Below are 14,846 nucleotides of genomic sequence, written 5' to 3' on the forward strand. Positions count from 1 at the left end.
GTCGAAATTCAGCTGTTAACCCCAAGGGTTAACTTTTCCGAAAGTGCAGCCGACGAATTTTCTAGAGACAAAATACCAGTGGCCTAACAAATTACGCACTTCGCCGTCGCTCCTGGGACTTGTCGGTAACCGTTTCGAGTCTTTTGTCTTTCGGCAGCAGTATCACCGTGACTCGGCCCGCCTTTGTCACAGAGGCCAGTACTCGCTAACGAGGCCCCGAACGGCAGCCAGCGCAGACGTCGGCCACGTGACTAATGGGCACAGCCTTCCGGGCACGGCCTTCCGTCCATCCGGGCCCCGACCCTTCCCCTGCCCCGCCACCACCGCACCAGACGCCCGCAAAGCAATTAATTATGAAGGCAGACGCTACGCGGCGCTGCCGGGCGCAAGTGTCTGCGGGCAGCGGCCGCCGCCTGCCGGCCCATTCCCATTGAATCAATTAAGTGCAGAGCGCGTGCTGGGCTCCTGCACAGCGCCTGCTCTGTTTCCACCATCGCCCACCTCATCTTTATCCCTGTCTACCTTTCGCTTAATCGTACGCTTCATCACCCTCGTACTGCAATGCAATTATCACTGATTGCAGCCTGCTGTTCAGTCTTCGTTGGACTTATACGAGCTGCAAAGGAAATTTCTCCCACTTTCGGAAAGGTCACTGCTTCGATTATGAAGGGAATAAAAGAAGTCGTATCACTTGCCATTGCCGGCGATAAATCCTCTAAGTTGTTGGCTGCCAAAATCTAAAACCTTTGTTTTATTCATGTTCATTGGTCACATCCTCCTTCAGAAGCTGTGTGAGATTTCCTAAGCGTTACTGTTTCATGTAGATCGTTGTGGCGTGGTGCACGTTGAATTTATAGAAACACACAAAATACTAGTCCAATGAAAAAAAATCTGTGTGTAGTCGTTGGTAAACAACTAGGAAGAGTCCAGCTGACACACACCAGCCATAGTGAGTCCATGGATTAGGGAAGATCGCCGTCGGTGATGCAGCGATAGTATAGCTAAGTAACATCTACCGAGAAACATACGAATCTGCCGGTGCTGTTCTTTTCCATTTCCATCTCTTACGCTATGGCCATACCGGACGCACCTCGCCTGGCCCCTAGCTAGAGTTTCAATCCGTCCCGATATATCGGGACCGTCACTGTTACGGATCTTCTTGTCCCGGCATCCCGACAAGACCTAGTTTTGTGCCGATATTGCAAAATACTGTTACGACATTGGTTCAGGTATTGAAGTAACGCTATCTGTTAACGCAACATGTAAATGCAGCCTCAATTTTATTTGTACCAAGTAGTTTATGTTGACAGATGGCGTCGTATGTTGCGTATCCTGTATCGACGATGTAGGGACCTTCTAGATCTAGCACCATCATTCGAGACAATACCAGACTTCTCCAGTAGTACAGGGCTGGAACTACACTCATGCTCATAAATTAAGGCTAATGCTGATACATGGTGAAACAACGCTCTGGTGGGTGGTTTCCGGGTTCAAATCACCTCGGGGTTTGACCATGCGGTGCATTTGACCTGCGGTCGTCGCATGGTAGGCTGGCAGCAGTCTACATACACAGAGGTGTGTTGGTGCATGTCAGAGTACAGTGCAGCAACTGAGTGTGCAGACGTTTCCAAACGTGCTAATGGTGACTGTGTGTTGAAAATCACTCAAAAAACACATACTGATGACATTATGTGAGGTAGAATACTAGGGCGACTGGAGGCTGGTCAAACACAGCAGGTCATCGCACGGGCCCTCCATGTGCCACAAAGTGTGATCTCAGGATTATGGCAACGATTCCAGCAGGCAGGAAACGTGTCCAGGAGCTACATTACGGGACGTCCACAGTGTAAAACACCACAAGAAGTCCGATATCTCACCATCAGTGCCCGCAGAAGACCACAGAGTACTGCAGGTAGCCTTGCTCGGGACCTTACTGCAGCCTGATCCCAGCGGAGGTTCGAGTCCTCCCTCGGGCATGGGTGTGTGTGTGTTTGTCCTTAGGATAATTTAGGTTAAGTAGTGTGTAAGCTTAGGGACTGATGACCTTAGCAGTTAAGTCCCATAAGATTTCACACACATTTGAACATTTTACTGTAACCACTGGAGCAGTTGTCTCCAGACACACGCCCAGAGACCTGCAAGGTGCATTCCACTGTTAAGAACACAGTACATGGTCATTGGAACAGTGGTCCCATGTTATGTTCCCGGACGAGTCCAGGTATAGTCTGAACAGTGATTCTCGCTGGGTTTTCTTCTGGCGTGAACCAGGACACAGATATCAACCCCTCAATGTCCTTGAAAGGGATCTGTGTGGAGGTCGTGGTTTGATGGTGTGGGGTGGGATTATGACTGGTGCACGTACACCCCTGCATGTATTTGACAGAGGAACTGTAACAGGTCAGGTGTATCGGGACGTCATTTTGCACCAGTATCTCCGTCTTTTCAGGGTTGCAGTGGTTCCCACCTTCCTCCTGATGGACGATAACGCACGGCCCCGCCGAGCTGCCATCGTGAAGGAGTACCTTTAAACAGAAGATATCAGGTGGATGGATTAGCCTGCCTGTTCTCCAGACCTAAATCCCAACGAGCACGTTTGGGATGCTCTCGGTCGACGTATCGCTGCACGTCTTCCAACCCCTACGACACTTCAGGAGCTCCGACAGGCACTGATACAAGAATGGGAGGCTATACCCCAGCAGCTGCTCGACCACCTGACCCAGAGTATTCCAACCCATTGTGCGGTCTGTGTAGGTGTGCATGGTGATCATATCCCATATTGATGTCGGGGTACATGCGCAGGCAACAGTGGCGTTTTGTAGCACATGTGTTTCGGGACGGTTTTCTCAACCTATCGCTAATACCGTGGACTTACAGATCTGTATCGTGTGTGTTCCCCATGTGCCTATGCTATTAGCGCCATTTTTGTGTAGTGGCACGTTGTGTGGCACCAGATTTTGCAATTATCCTTAATTTATGAGTATGAATGTATTTAAGTAGCGCTACGCGGAAGAATCGAGCACTTCCCATTTGAATAGCGATCTGGTAAGACGATTCTTTGTTCAAACAAATTTCGGGCTTGCAGCCGGTCGTCGTTCAATACTTCGCACGATATTTCAACTGGGCACCTGCCAGTCATCATCAGGTGAGCCGTCGCAAGACTGGCGAAAACGTTCTCTGTTCCGCAATATATAGCGTACTGTAACTATTCTGCGCATGCGGCGAAAATAGAATCCGTAGAAATACGACTGGCGGAAAATCTGTTAAACCGTGACAGCGGTTACCAGCTGGACAGTGCATGGAACCCCATCATCTCCACGATTTGCTCAAATCGAAGACGACAGAGTGCGTCGACGGCCGTGGCAAACAGCAACGCAGAGGGCGACTGAGTTCCGCTATTCCACCAGCGTGGGCGCTGCCGGCGGGCAGTGTGGTTCAATTATCAAGTTTTCGACGCTTCCGCAGAATAGTTACAGTACGCTATATATTGCGGAACGGAGGACGTTTTAGCCAGTCGTTTTCGATTTTCGACGCATGCGCAGAATAGTTACAGTACGTTATATATTGCGGAACGGAGGACGTTTTCGCCAGTCTGCGACGGCGCACCTGAAGATGACTGGCAGGTGCCCAGTTGAAATATCGTGCGAAGTATTGAACGACGACCGGCTGCAAGCCCGAAATTTGTTTGAACAGTCAGTTCGCCGGTAAAATTTTAAAATTTACATAAGACGATTCTTTCTTAACTACGAACTGACTTGCATGGAGTTTTATAAAAACGTAAAAGGGAAAAAGAACTAGCTGAAAAAGGAGAAATCTTCCGAAAAAAATATTGTACGAAATGCTTCTGCGCAACAAATTCAATATAATTGTGTTCTAAATGAATTACTTATATTAAACAAATTTTTTACTTCATTTCTACACTCCCATCTCGGACTGTCCCGAGGAGGTCCCAGCTAGATATGGCAACCCTACCCCTAGATACCTCGCTACTAGCCAGGCGACACACCTTGCTAAACAAAGAGCTGTGAACTTAGGAGAGCGGCCGCACTAAAGCTAGTCGCTTGGCATGCCGCTAGTCGAACGGTTGTGTTGGTTCTTTCTGGCGCGTCGCTTAGTGGCTTCGAAGATTGTGCTACCCGATAAACTCTGCTGATTTCAGAAGTTTCTTCTCTGCTGTGGATGACGAAGCATTAATATCGGCAGTTTTTTAAAGGGAATGTTTTCGGAACAGTTTTAAAAAATGTGGAGGGTGGTACAATGGAAAGTGGTAGCTCCAGTAAGTTTTAGTTTTATTTTTTTCCAGGAATCAACAACACAGGGCTGTTACAAATGATTGAAGCGATTTCATAAATTCACTGTAGCTCCATTCATTGACATATGGTCACGACACACTACGGATACGTAGAAAAACTCAAAGTTTTGTTCAACTGAAGCCGCACTTCAGGTTTCTGCCGCCAGAGCGCTCGAGAGCGCAGTGAGACAAAATGGCGACAGGAGCCGAGAAAGCGTATGTCGTGCTTGAAATGCACTCACATCAGTCAGTTATAACAGTGCAACGACACTTCAGGACGAAGTTCAACAAAGATCCACCAACTGCTAACTCCATTCGGCGATGGTATGCGCAGTTTAAAGCTTCTGGATGCCTCTGTAAGGGGAAATCAACGGGTCGGCCTGCAGTGAGCGAAGAAACGGTTGAACGCGTGCGGGCAAGTTTCACGCATAGTGATGTGAAAGATTCAGTGTTTAAACCTCCTCTACCAAGAAACGTGCCAGAACTGCGAGCTCGCATCAACAATGCTTTCGAACTCATTGATGGGAACATGCTGCGCCGAGTGTGATAGGAACTTGATTATCGGCTTGATGTCTGCTGAATCACTAAAGGGGCAGATATCGAATATTTGTGAATGCCTAAAAAAACTTTTTGAGTTTTTGTATGTGTGTGCAAAGCATTGTGAAAATATCTCAAATAATAAAGTTATTGTAGAGCAGTGAAATCGCTTCAATCATTTGTAATAACCCTGTAGATTAATTAACAACTGTAACTACATAACAATAACAATAATGATAATCACAGTGGTTTAGGATTTTTTTAGTTTTGTAATAAATTCAACTCTGAATAAATTTCATCTAATGGCCACCACGTTCAATAATCCAGAATGGGAATTTCACTCTGCAGCGGCATGTGCACTGATATGAAACTTCCTGGCAGATTAAAACTGTGTGCCAGGAAGTTTCACGTTCAATAATGTTTTGAGAGAGACAGTTCATTTGTCAGGGCACCGAGTCACTTGCGTTGAAGTAATGAGCCAAGATATTCCTTATATTTACTGCGCTGTTCGTGTATCTGTGCAGATATTCCTTATATTTACTGCGCTGTTCGTATATCTGTGCAGATTTTATACTCATTCGTAAACACACAAAAAATTCTATTGAAGTTTCCGAAGTTGTTTGTATATATTGAATTCTCCACGTTTACTTCTCTTACAATTAATTCTATGTCGCCAGCACGTTGGGAGTTTCCCCAACAGTTCATATTTCAATGAAATATTTACTTCCAGAAGCATTTTCCTACTCATCATTGGAAGAGAGATTTCGACAGTGGGAGCAAGCAACACGGCTATGGCGGTTAGCATCGATGCTCCGGTGTGGCCATCAGGCATCCAGGCGCTTGGCTCTAGGCGATTCGCGAAATGCCTGGTGCAGAGCGAGGTGCCCGCAGCTCGTGTGGCCGTAGCCTTAGGGAGGCGTGCGGGCTGTTCTAAGGCGTACATTGTCCTTTGCACCCAAAGGGTTTGTACTATTATCATTTATTTTCTGTATTTCAATTGCTTGCATCAAGTGATTCTTGATTAGTTGGGTCTTTACTTGATTTACTTGAGTACAGGAAAGGAAATGGGTATGGTTACTTTTAGTTGACGAATTCTTAAATAAAAATTATAACGGTGGTGTAAATATAAAAAAATGCAAATATAAATTAAAATAAAATGAAAATGAATGTAAAACTAAAAAGATAAAAATAGGGATGAAGACAATACATGGAAGACTGAAGTATTTAGAGACTGCATCAAAACAAAATGAAGTTAGAAGTAGAGCATTTCAGATTGAGGAGATTTCTGGCTTTCTTGGTGTGGTGTCGATAGCAACAATGCACGGGATATTAAAATTATTGGGCTGGCACTACGACAGACACCGACGACAGCGCCCTCTAGTCGGTGCTGTGGAGGTCTACGAGCTCCGCTACACATTCTACCCATTTGATCAAGAGCAAACGGCCGGGACACTTAGCTTCAGCTTGAGACTGTGCTCATCTGTACAAGGTTGTGTGTGCCTCTGTATATATATTCAGGCTCCTACCCACGCGCCGCCTTCCAGGCGGTATACAAAACTTGGTTTCTAAGAGGAGTAGCACAGGCAAAAATAAAACAGGTGTAGCCGCCCATTGTAGAAGTATTGTGTGTGTGTGTGTGTGTGTGTGTGTGTGTGTGTGTCATGTTACAGTTTGCACTCTGCGTGCTGATCTTTTATCCTACTACACTACAGCTCGCGCAGGGTACGGTGGCCGATGCACAGTGATCAGTTTTCGTCCAAAGATCTGGGCGAGTTCATTCGTTTGTTCGGAAGAGGAGGCCGATAAATATTTTCCACCTTTCGGCCGGTCATCAGTGATAGAATCGAAGTGCCTACCCTGCAGTCTTTCTCAAACGATTTTACAGAAACTATTATGTATAAATAATTTCATTTTTGCTTTACTTATAGCTTTATATGTCAAGTTCGTGATGATGTGACAATCATTTCGTTAATGGTCATAGTTATTATGATACTTACGTGAAAGTAAGACACTGCGTGAAGTTTCGAAAAGTGTGCAATGAAAAATAGATGTCTTTAAAATATTGCGTTTGGTGCATATTATAATATGTTGTTGCGTATCGAGTTAAGCTAACACAGTGAATTTTTCTTTAGATTGGGTTGAGGCATCTATCTGTCACCAATCTCGAGAAAATTGATCTAATATAGTACCCCTATTTGCGATCAGGCCGCGCCAGCGATAAAGCCAGAGTGAAAGATCCACAACATTCTTCATATTTCACAAACGGTTTCGAGTATCGAAATGAGATTTTGGTAAATGATAGCATGCAAAGAGGAGAGTATTTTACCATATCGTTATTATGTAAAACTTCATTATCTACCTTGTTATTCCAATAACTACAGACTTTTTCGGTGAAAGAATGTCATTTTTAAGGGCCATGATAGCTGGAGAAACGAGAAACTGTGGGTTTTGGAACAACATATATGAAGACATTATTTTTTATTTTTTTTATTTTTTTTTTACCGAGGATGTGTTTTTTCGTAAGATACTGACTTTACTTTTCCTCAGTTCCTCACTTAATGAACGAAATGAACCACTGTTTCAGAATTCTCTCACAACCATGTCTGCACAACATGTTAGTGTGGTGAGACTGTGCAAACCCCTTTGTGTTTTGGCAAAAGAAGCAAATTTTGACATGGAAACCAGAGAAATGTGTAGGTTTTACGCAAAATTCGCCACTCATTAAGCTTCTCTGTAAGTCACAAATGATAAACAAGCCAGACGAAAATAAATGGCTCTGATTTTGACGGAATTCTTTTCGAATACTAACAAAAACAGAGGTGACAGTAGATCTTTTTGAATGGTCACCATGCAAGTGTGGTAGTGGAGGGGTCCACTTAATATTAAAAAAAATGAGCGTAGGCTTCAGTTTAGAATGGTAGTTCCCGTACAGCGGTCGCTATCACCCCTACAGCGCTCTGGCCGGCCCCCCGCCACTGCCACTCTCCCCGCGCTTCTCCAACTGACTGCGCATGTAGCGGCCACGGCATTTTCGCGCACTATACAGTTGTGGTTTTCCCTGGGTTGGCGCACTTCGCCACTCCTGAGGCAGCTGGCTGCTCGCACGTGATCTTACGTAAAGCCAGGACTTATGTTTGCTGCTGGAAACGCTGCACTTGATGTAAGCAGGCGAGCAGAGTGCCACCAATGGTGCGATCTAAGGAACGTCATCTTCTGGGTCGCAACTGCAGTCGTTGGCAGATAGCGCACAGATGATACCGTCGAGTGTGTGTGGCGGTTATTACTATATTTGTGTTGCTGATGATGACAAAAGGGAGCAAATGATACAATGGCATTTATGTGACTAAGTGTTATTATCATGTTCAACTGACTATAAATGAGAGAGTGTGTATTGTATTGTTGACTCTTTGCTCTTGTTATTGTCGTTGTTGATGATGATGATGACAATGATGACGATGATGATGATGAAATAAGGGAGAGAATAAATACACTGCATGCGCAGACACTGGTCCTCTCGAAATGCATCACAAGGATTATCGACCTTAACGCCTCATCGACCAAAGGACACCTGCTCTCACGGTACCGTGATCCTCCACTGACCGCTGCTTTTGGAATTTAACTCATCGTAAGCCAATATGCTTGGCTGAAAACGATATTTTTTTTAAAATATGGATCTATTATGCTTAACGTTGTTCCCGTTTCTCGAGAAAGATAACAAGCAGTAATTTAGCGGCTCAAAATTGTTATTCGTTCCGCAACATTAGCTTCAGTCTGTGATTATTTAAAGAACCGAAATGCTTTTCATTATGCAGCGATAATCGAATTTTTTTGTCGGACTATGACTGTCCTAAGCGAGCAGCCGCTTTAACCATAGTTTTTCCTCCATTAGCCCGTCCTTATGCTTGTCATAATGACCTTCGCTGGCGTTCGCTCTTTTCTTCAAGTTTTATGATCCTTTGTCCAAAATTAAGGCTTTTTTTAACTAATATCCAGAAAAGAAAGGAAAAACTAAAGCCTCGCCTCTCTCCTTCTCAATTTGCTACGCGTGCCAATGCAAATGAAATTAATGAATTTAAAAAAAGAATTCTAGAAAGAAATGTAACGGATCTAAAATAAAAATATCTCCTTATTTAATTATTTAAATATTTTTATAGTGATATATTGGTCACTGTCGCTTAAATATATATAAAATATTCACATTAGCAATTTGAACGTTTAGCTGCCATCTTCCGATGTGCTTATCCACTAAAAAGCTTTGTACAGACGTATAACAGAGTTATTCTGAACATCATGAACCTGATCTTAAATATTACAATGAAAATACATTGTAATTTGGCGTATGGTACTCTAAATGCCCCGACAGCACGTGGCAGTTGAGATGAAGTGCCTCTTCGATGATTAGGTATGTGTCGACCGGTTTATTTGTATGGACCGCCTGCTTCCTAGTCCATTTCAGATCAGGTTCGGGTCCTTACATACAAAATTTTAGGCAGAACTATTCACTATATTGCAGTAGGTGCAAAAGGATGTCGGACGTGAACCGGTTTGTGGAGCTGCTCTCAGTTCGAATCTTTTCATTAACTGCTTCGTATCAGGTATATCTCACACGATTGTTGAGGAGTGAATTTTGCATTTTTCTCAAAATTTCGCGAATTTTTGAACAGACATTTAGATTCTATTAAAAATGGGTCAAATGGCTCTGAGCACTATGGGACTTAACTTCTGAGGTCATCAGTCCCCTAGAACTTAGAACTACTTAAACCTAACTAACCTAAATACGTCACACACATCCATGCCCAAGGCAGGATTCGAACCTGCAACCGTAGCGATCGCGAGTAGATTCTGTAGTGGGATGTTTTGAGCTGCTTTGCCTTGAAGAGTTTCTTGCCTACAGTACAGCTGGTTAAGTAGTACATAACGTCACGTATTCAGAGTGTATGTGATGTTATTTCAGTGATTACAAAATCGAATAAAATTTTCAAACAATTTGACAATATATGACCGCTTACAGTATGACGAAGGCCTCCTCTGGTTGATGTAATAACGCTGTTTTGTCCTCTCCTGAGCCAAGCTGAAGCTCAACTGTTGTAACTGGTCCTTGATATCTTGAATACTAGCTCTGGGGTAGTGTTAACGTCCAAGCTGGTCTTAGACGTGTTCCACTGCGGGCATATCTAGAGATCTGGCATGACCACAGGAGAATCTAAACTACGTGCAGACAGTTCATAGAGACACGTGCCACGTGTGGACCAGCATTGTTCTACTGAAAAAGGCACAGTGCTGCTTGAGAGGTAACACGTGAGGATGCTGGACGTCCGTAACATACTGTTGAGTTCCCTCCGTGACCTGATGATACGCGCTGGCCCTCCACACCATGACGGCAGGATTAACAGTACTATGCCTCTCCAAAAAATCCGCAGTGGTTTGTGTTGTGGTCAATTATTCAAAAACAGTCTTAATAACATTTTTTATTATTATTATACCGCCAACCGGTTTCAACCCGACGTAGGGGCATCTTCCATTGGTCGACTGCTGGTAGTGTCACTCCTGTCTACATAACGGCAACCCTATGTCGGGTTGAAACCGGTTGGCGGTATAATAATAATAAATGCGATTAAGACTGTTTTTGAATAATTGATTAATCATACTAATCGCTGCTTCATCTCCACAACCATGTTGTCCAAAAATTGTGTTGTAGTGTTTACGGCAGCCTGCGCATAAGACGGTCATTCCCTAGTCCGACTGCTGGTAGTCTCCGATCAATGATGCATGATTAACAGAATTTCGCTGGGAGTCCATTATTTGTCCATGGATAGCAGGTGCAAATGTGAAGGAGTTATGATGTGCTTGGTATACAGTACAGCTATCCTCCCTTGCGGCTGTCACACGTGGTCGACAAGAACCTTGACGCCAAGTACGTCTGCCCTCGCCTGCCCCACAAATCTGGACATTGCACGATTCGACCAGCCGGCCAGATGGAGACCCACAGTGAAAACCCTCTCAAACTCTGTCAGGCGCTGATAACACTGAAATACGAGTACATGACATCTCCGTGTCCCTCACAGCGACCACTCGAAATCTATCATACGACTCGTCTTATAAGCCCTAGCAGGCCTGATAACACTAATCACGAACAACACTATTGTGCTCTGGTGGCCGCTCTATCTGTCATCAAGAATTGCGACTCTAATCATTTACATGCCCGCCGATGGTACGTAGGTGTACAAAGTTACTTTGACGTCCAACCAGGTCTTCTGGGTATTTCCTATATTTTTGTCAGGCAGTGTACACTCCACACAAAATTTAGTGATAACGCTACATTGATATCTATACACGCCGCCAAAGAATATAACTTCTCCAAAACCCGTAATTCTCTTCTCCCGGAACTCATATGTTTGAAATTTGGCTCAAAGGTGTCTAAAACCTTCCTCTGTAATAGTGCGGAAGCGTGGCGCCCTACAACGTCATCTTCGGACTCGGGTACCCTCAAACAGCAAGGTGTCGACCCATGCGAAAAAAGAGGCCACATCTCTAAATTTCATGTGAGGTTTAAGATGGGTTAATGATGTCATATTGACACCAAATTTCACCAACATTCTACCCAACGCCGTCGTGGACGTGACACACGATGGGAAGGTCTTCACATCCCTTCTTACCCACATTTCAGCCCTTCTTTTGAAGCCTCTGCGCTGGATGTCAGAACCGCGACATCCAGCATTGAAATCACGTGGTTTTCTTATGTATGGCCGAGGAGGACATTTCAGACACATCGCCACTCACTATCGACACACAAAACCCTCAGTAGATGACAAAAATGGAGTGATTGAAACCACCTCTCCCCTTGGGGCGTTAATTCCCACACATTTCTCAGACCAAGACGACAGTTCGCAGTGCGATGAGTGACAGGACGTCATTGAAAACGTTCAATAGTACTGACACCCTCCTGACGATTCAGCCCTACTCTAAGGACATCGTGGGGCTACATTTAACGTGATCTGTCCCCTTCGGTGTACAGCGCAACTGCAATTTTTGCTCTAGTGGGATTGAACCACTAGGAACCGTTCGAAACCATTCGCCAGTACAAGTCTGCTTTTTATGTCCTCCTTCATCCCACCGTTGTTGCCTACGTAGCGGATTTCCTTAACTTCATCTGCTTCGTGATCATGAGTCTTGATGTTAAGTTTCTCACTGTTCTCATTCCATATTCTGTACCCGTTAGAATGTTCATTCTATTCAGCAGATCCTGTAATTCTTCCACATTTTCACTGTGTATAGTAATGTCATCTGTGAATTTTATCATTGATATCCTCACACGGCGAATTTTAGTCCCGTTCTTGAAACTTTTTTTTGTTTCGCTCGTCGTTTCTTAGTTCTAGAGACTGAACAGTACAACCATACCCTTTTTAATACACGCACTTCGTTCTTGATCTTTCAGTCTTATTATTCCCTCTTGGTTCTTGTACGTGATGTATATTTCCGTCTTACCCCTAGTTTTCTCAGAATTTCGAACATCTTGCACCATTTTACATTGTCGAACTCTTTTTCCAGGTCAACAAATCCTGTGAATGTGTCTTGATTTTCCTTTAGTCTTCCTTCCATTAACAACGGCAACGTCAGAATGGTCTCTCTAGTGAATTTTACGGTTGCTAAAGCCAAACTGATCGCCATCTAATACATCCTCAACGTTCTTTTCCATTCGTTTGGATATTATTATTTCAGCAACTTACATGTATGAGCTGTTAAGCTGATTGTGCAATAATAATCGCACATGTCGGCTCTTTCAGTCTTCGGAATTGTGTGATTGATGATTTTTCCGAGAATCAGATGGTATACCTTCACTCATACATTCTACACTCCGACGTGAATAGTCGTTTTGTTGCCACTTCCCCAATGAGTTTAGAAGTTCTGATCGAATGTTTTCTATCCCTTCTGCCTTATTCGGTCTTAAGTCTTCAAAAGCTCTTTTAAATACTGATTCGAGTACTGGATTCCCAGTCTCTTCTATGTGGACTCCTGTTTCTTCTCTTGTGGAATCATCAGACATAGAAGCCTTCAGCATAATTTTTTCCACCTATCCGCACTCTCTTCTGCATTTAACAGCGGAGTTCCCATTGCACTCTTAATGTTACCACCCATGCTTTCAATTTCACCGAATGCTGATTCGACTTTTCTATATGCTGAGTCAGTCCTTTCGACAATCATTCCTTTTGCTATTCATTCGGCCATCTAGCCTTAGCTTCCTAGCACTTCCTGTTTATTTCTTTCCTAAGTGACTTTTATTTCCGTATTCCTGAATTTCCCTGAACATTTTTGTACTTCCTTCTTTCATCTATCTACTGAAGTATTTCTTCTGTTACCCTCGGTTAATCCGTAGTTACCTTCTTCTTAGACATTGTTTTTGTTTTTTCAACTTATCGGAAGAAGTTGAAATTTAGTTTAAAAACCTATAGAATTTATTCAGTTACCGAGCTCTCTGTTACTGTAATGAACCTAAACTACTTTGACTACTGCTGCATGTCACCTGTTGGCGTTGCGGGCACTTGACATCGCGAGCATAATTTATAAGAGGTGCAGAGACGAATGGGGAAACTTTTTAGTGATGATACGGGCCGCAAATGAGGATGTCTAGTGCCATAAACAATCTTAACAAAGGGCAAATTGTTATGATCCAGTGCCTAGGAACGAGTACCTCAGAAACAGTGTGGCTGGTCATTTGTTTGCGTATGATCATCTATGGAATGGGATTGAAGGACGGTGGAACCAGGAGTAAGCGACAAGGTATTGGACGTCCGCGTCTCATCACAGAACGTGGAGGTCAAACACCTGCCGAATCCGTGAAGCAGGACAAGCGGCAATCTATCCCAAATCAGAAGACAGACTACAGTTCTGGCCCAGATGCAAGCTTTTCGAAGCACACCGTTCGGTGCACGCTATCGAACAGGGGACTCCGCAGCATACAGCTCTTACGTGCCCCGCGTTGACCCAACGACATCGTGAATTACGATTGCAATCATCATGAGTCGACTGGTCGGGTGAATCTCTTTTCTTGTTATGCGAGGTCGACGGTAGTGTCTGGTGACACCGTCATCCAGCTGAATGGCTGCTCAAACATGCCTTCGCCACGCACGCAGGCCATTGTTATGCTATGGGCCACATTGACCTGGTCTTCCACGAGATCTATGTTAGTGATCGAAGCACCGTGACATGACGTGGATATTATTTCGTACCTCCTGCATCCCTTCAGGCTTGATGACTTCTCCGACAACGAAGGCATCTTCTAGCCGGATAACTGTCTGCGTCACAAGGCCAGAATCATGGTACAAAGATTTGAAGAGGTTCATAGTGAACTCGCATTGATGTCATGCCACCAACATCGTCTGATAAGACCCCGATGAGTCTCATATGGGACGCTGTTCTGCGTGCATAACCCACCAGCCCATAATTGCGTGATCTGTGCTTAGACATCTGGCGCCATATACCTCCGGAAACCTACCAAGATCTTGCCGAATCCGTACCAGGCAGTTTGGTTGCTGTATTGAATTCCGAAGGTGTGCCAACACGTTATTGAGCAAGTGTTTATAATATCTTGACTCATCGATGGGGTGTGTATAAAAATGCACGTCATTCTGTCTCAAAAACATGGTACAAATGGCTCTGAACACTATGGGACTTAACATCTGAAGGCATCAGTCCCCTAGAACTTAGAACTACTTAAACCTAACTAACCTAAGGACATCGCCCACATCCATGCCCGAGGCAGGATTTGAACCTGCGGCCGTAGCGGTAGCGTGGTTCCAGACTGTAGCGCCTAGAACCGCTCGACCACCGCGGCCAGCCCATTCTGTATCCTTTAACATCACGCTTGATTAAAATTATGAGAGATTTACCTTAATGAATAAATTGCTGTTTGCGACCTATGCAAACACAAAGAATATTTTCCAATTCCAATGAAATGTTTACGTCCAAACCTATTAATTGATTCTGCTTTACTCTGTGGTATACTGTTGTGTATGTCGACGTG

The sequence above is a fragment of the Schistocerca cancellata genome, chromosome 3 (assembly GCF_023864275.1).
Source record: "Schistocerca cancellata isolate TAMUIC-IGC-003103 chromosome 3, iqSchCanc2.1, whole genome shotgun sequence".
In the NCBI taxonomy this organism is placed as follows: Eukaryota; Metazoa; Arthropoda; class Insecta; order Orthoptera; family Acrididae; genus Schistocerca; species Schistocerca cancellata.